This window comes from Priapulus caudatus, unplaced genomic scaffold (genome assembly GCF_000485595.1).
Source record: "Priapulus caudatus unplaced genomic scaffold, Priapulus_caudatus-5.0.1 Scaffold419, whole genome shotgun sequence".
NCBI classification, from domain to species: Eukaryota; Metazoa; Priapulida; class Priapulimorpha; order Priapulimorphida; family Priapulidae; genus Priapulus; species Priapulus caudatus.
This window is the reverse complement of record NW_014577480.1, coordinates 43,709-49,095: the sequence shown is the minus strand read 5'-3', so window position 1 is coordinate 49,095 and position 5,387 is coordinate 43,709. Positions and strand designations below refer to the sequence as shown.

Sequence of the window (5,387 nt, the reverse complement as noted above, 5' to 3'; positions counted from 1 at the left end):
TTGTTGCTGTTTGCGGTGATGACGTCACAGCGATTGTCTGCGTGGGTACTGCGTGTGACGTCACAGTGACGTCTGCGTGGGTACTGCATGTGACGTTGTTGCTGTTTGCGGTGATGACGTCACAGCGATTGTCTGCGTGGGTACTGCGTGTGACGTCACAGTGACGTCTGCGTGGGTACTGCATGTGACGTTGTTGCTGTTTGCGGCGATGACGTCACAGTGACGTCTGCGTGGGTACTGCGTAGAGGTTGTTTGTGTTTGCAGATTGTACGTTTTGACAAGCTCGTCACCTGAGAAGCGGGAAATGTATCCTCCCATCCACAACTGTATATTTTTGCTCTTGCTGTATATAGAGTTTTCAAAAGGAGCGCACACACACACACACACGTACACACTCTTATTACTAACTATATGTACACAGCTGGTGTCGGCACTGTTTTCGCTTCTCTCCACACAACCTGGCCTCCAGCAAGGGAGCTCTGAAAATCGACTAAAATCGATTACATTTAGATCGATTAGGTTCGATCTGAAGCACTATTAGATTTCGTCGTATTCGAAATTGAGTTAGAGAGAAGACGGGGGGGGGAGTCAGTCACTCGGGAATATACGCATTGTTCTAACATGTCTATCTTGCTCTGTAGTTGCACTCTGTAAACACAGGAGAGCAACTGAAACAAACAGGATTGAGAGATGCCAGACGAGCGGATAATATCCCATCCTAATGCATAATTCGTGTGCAATTTGTATTTTCACTTCGCCAATTACTGACGATGCTAGGGGTAAAACACGCACAGTGTTTCGCGAACGAACTAACCTAGGCGCTAACACGTTCACTAGACGTCTCCCATGGGAACGAATCACGACGGATGCATTCGGCAAACATCGGCCGTTTCCGTCACTCTCGTTCTTCTTCGTCTCTCCGGGCGATGCCACGGAATCGGCCGAGGTGTGCCGAGCGAAGGCGGGCGCTGTAGCTGTAACGTGGCGCGCCCTGGTGGTCTAATCTGATATGCGTTGTCTTCAACGCTTGGTGGCGCGTCGGTTGCGGTTCGTTTCCGGTGGGAAAGACGCGGCGTTAGGAGAGTCGCATTATATAACGAGGAACTCTAAGCGCATTTATCTATACGAAACAGGTATTGCTCGAAACGTATCGATGTCAGTGAATCTGTGCGTATGTGTATTATATTATAGAGCTGTTGTGTTTCTTCTCACCGCACACTATGTTACGCGGAACAGCAACGTGCCGCGGCCGAGGCACGCCGGCACTTCTCACTTACTCAATTCTTCCCGCACGTAAAATTATTCGGAGCTCGTATGCAAGGGTTTCCGACTGAGAAACCCCGCTCACTGATGTGCCGCCGGCTGGGGTTCGCTTTGCCGTGTTCCACAGCTGAGTTGCATCGACGCTTCTCTGTCTGAACATAGAAGATTGTCCACCTATGCTCTACCGTTTGTTCTTGCGCGGGGTAGCCCCGTAGATCGTCCGAAAGCGGAATAGAAACTCACATCGGAAGGGCTCTCTTGTTTTGCAATCACCTGTGATGATTTACTGCGTACTGTGGGTTGTTGTGGTTACCATCACTAGCAAGACAACCTCAATGCTCTAGAGTCTAGACAGTCGTTATCACAGCATTACTTCCGCGTTGCAACCCGTTGTGACGAGGTCGTTTGTAGAATCGGTAGGCATGTAGCGAGCTGTAGAGAGATGGTATACATAGCAAGAGACAGATAGAGAGTGTTTGTTGAGAAAGTGCCTTCAGTCGACAGCCCGCCATTACATGTGTTTGTTCTGGGGGTTGGAACGAACGAGAGATATGTATGACTCATGAGGTCTTTCAAGTTTCTTCTGACGTGGTGATTATACGTGGCCTCCCCCAGGCACGTACCCCACCACTCACCCACCCATCCGTATGGATGGTAAATGCTTCCTACGTTTTGTTTGAAACGGCTATTGCATCCAAAAAAAATCGTTAGCTATTAACTGTTAGGATTTACCGGAGAGAAATGTTGAACGCCCCTTGCCCGATGTAAGAGGTATTTGGCTTTGTCAAATAAAATGCTTTTCTCGTTTAATCCGATTTGTGTTCGTCTCAGTGTTGTTCACACAGGCGGGGTTTGTATTCGTAAGAATATTTATTTGTACGCGAAATTGTGGTAGGTAACGCACTATCGGAGCTTCACGATTCTTTATCAACAAATTGATCAAACTTAACAAAGCATGAGTACGTGTAATGATAGATATGATCATATGAAGTATAGTATTGTATTTGTTTTTCCTTTGTGGGTGGATGATCAGGGGCCGTGATCGGGCCCCACAGGGGTGACACGTCGGGTCTTGTATCTCGACTGCCAGGTACGTTCCGCTATGACCAACCACGACAGTGACAAAAACAGCAACACGTGTTATCTCTGGACGGTGCGCACCCACAAGATGTACGAAACTAACAAACTTTAAGGCTTACGTGGCAGTAATAATACAATTCAAAGACGAATTCTCTCGCTGTATATCTTTTAAGCGATATATAATACGTTGTATAATAAAATCCATCAAATTTACAATATAGACAAGATGCCGCCTCGTGGACTCGCGCTTGCGTAGACAATGTACGCCTACATACCTAGGAGCTTGTCTGATACGTGAACGTCGTTGCCGTCTATATATGAGCGTTGTGGCTTCCGATCGTCACGAGTCGTGCTATATAGGTTCGTGACACACATCCTATCTTAGAGATCTTACCTCAAAGATCCTACCTTAGCGATCATAGAGATATATATAAGAGAAGTAGATAGAGAGATAGAGATGTATAAGAATGGTAGATAGAGAGATATAGAGATTATAAGAATGATAGATAGAGAGATATGGGTATATATATATATAAGAGATGTAGTTATAGAGATATATAAGAATGGTAGATAGAGAGATACAAATGAGGCGTATATATAGACAGATATAGAGATATAGAGATGTACAAGAATTGTAGATGTAGAGATAGAGAGAGATATATAAGAGGAATATATAGAGAGATGTAAAGAATATAGATATAAGAGGGCGAGATAGAGTTAGAGCATAGTAAAATAATAAGTTGACCTAATAAATCTACAGTGAAAATCCTAAACTAAATGTGAAAAATAATGGCGCAAAATTATCCGTTTATTCTATATCATATATGAAGTGATTTATTGTTATGAACGTTTCGTTTAAAAACGCATTTTCTGGTTCTGCAAAGGAATGCAACTAATAACACTGACCGGCACCCGTCCAACACCTGGAGTAAAGAAGCATTCTCTCGGAAAAAAATGCTGTGATCAGAGATCAGGGCTTTAAATGTACGCAGATGTCAGTCCGTTGTTACCTGGTGCATTCGATATTTACATGCTATATCTGAGAAGAGTGTACTCGGAATCTCCCTTCGCGGTTCATAAACCACGAATATGAATAACCAACAATAGGGGAATTTCTATTTCGTTTATAAATACAAAACTTTGCCTTTAAAGGTGTACGGCAAGACTCCTTGTTTAGTTTTTCTTCTTTTTATAAAACGAAAATATAACACACACATACGATCTAAACAAAACATGAAATGGAAGTTTGGGTGTGTGCGTAGCGTGTTGGACTGCTACTCAGTAGTCCGGGGTTCAAATCTTGTCAGTTACAATAGTAAAATATTTTCTAACTGCTGTAAAGCTAAATATAACACACACATCCGAGCTTAACATATAAGGAATGGGAAGGTTGGGTCCGTCCGTAGCCTAACGGGCTTGTATTCAATAATCCTGGGTTAATTACCAAAGTCAAATATTTTCAGACTGCCGCTGGAAGAAATGTAAACATACTTTGACCTTGCCCTTGGCAAGGATCCTCACCTGATAATGTAAATATTTTGAACGTGGTGAAGGCCATGGCCTTGAGCTCAAGGCTGTGGCCTTGGCCTACTTATGTAAAACTTTTAAAACTCAAAAAAGTGGGTCAAGGCCTTGAGCCCAAGGCCATGACCTACTTATGAAAAACGTTAAAATGTAAAAGTAGGTCATGGCCTTGAGTTCAAGGCCATGGCCTTGACCCACTTATTTAAGTTTTAAAAGTTTTACATAAGTAGGTCAAGGCCATTACCTTGAGCTCAAGGCCATGGCATTGGACGAGGTCTTGGTCAAGGTTAGTGTTAATGTCAACACCGCCAGACAACAACAACGAGTCATCAACACGCGCGAAGTACATTAACCACCGCGCCGCAAACTTCTTAACTAGAGCAATGTATGTTACAATTTCTTTGATGATTTTTCAGAAAAGTATTGTTGATAGTCTTTGAATAATTAACACCATATATAAATAGAAATCTCGGGCGTTTTATTTGGAGTATATTTATTTGAAAGCATTTCAATCGTGAACACACATGCATGGGATTACAATCAGGGTGCTACTTGCTCTAGTTATAGAGCTAGTTGTTCTAGTTCCAGAGCTACTTGTTCTAGTTCTAGGGCTATTTGTTCTAGTTTTAGAGCTAGTTGTTCTAGTTCTAGGGCTATTTGTTATAGTTTTAAAGCTAGTTGCTCTAGTTCTAGAGCTAGTTGCTCTAGTTCTACAAGGTCTAGTGCTACTTGTTCTAGTTTTATAGCTAGTTGTTCTAGTTCTAGTGCTAGTTGTTCTGACAACGGGCCGCAGTCGTACACATAAAACGCGAGACCACATGCTCATACATATGGGACTGAACTTACAATAAAGGATTAGCATAAAATACAACCAATTCTTTCTAAAAAAAACACGTGGAATATCAGTATAAATTACTGTAACCGTCGGTTACGATGGTTTGTCTTTGATGTCACCCGAGACGAATCGGCGTGCGTATATCATGCTCCCTCTGCCTCCTCCGCTCCTGCTTCTCCTCTTCTGCGGCATTCCTCTACCAGGGCGTAAGAGAGGTCTTCACACTACATCAAGGCAAAGATTTTTCATATAAATAACTATGAGGAAACATATAACATCGATTATTGACCTAATAAGTGGAATGATTTTCAAATTAATAAAACATGTAAGCTTAAGAGCAACGTTTACGAAACGTGAGAATTCCAAGTTTATTGGATTTATGGTTGGCTAAATATGACGTCCAATAAAATAAAAATTGCATTTTTACTTAAGCAGGCTTGCATAGCTGAGGCAATTCTCGTCTGTCCTTATAACGTTACAGTAACCAGCATAGAAAAATGTGGATAACTAAATTTACCATATTCAAAGTCTTCGTTATTCATAGAATTAAAAAAACTTGATATCTCGATATATATTAATATATAATCAATGATACGTCAATTATATCCAATTTCAGGGAGTTTTGTGAAATATTTTTAAATATATATCAATATTTTAATTATCAATAATTTATATATATAGTATT

General features: G+C 41.7%; 1 long non-coding RNA gene across 1 annotated transcript in view; it reads right to left on the bottom strand.

Annotated features, from left to right (window-relative positions):
* Nucleotides 1-4,495: 4,495 nt before the first annotated feature.
* LOC106810211 overlaps nt 4,496-5,387 on the bottom strand; it is a 7,406-nt gene continuing 6,514 nt past the window's right edge. The window contains exon 5 of the long non-coding RNA XR_001393976.1: nt 4,496-4,926. This is a non-coding gene — a long non-coding RNA (uncharacterized LOC106810211). The remainder of the gene's footprint in view (nt 4,927-5,387) is intronic.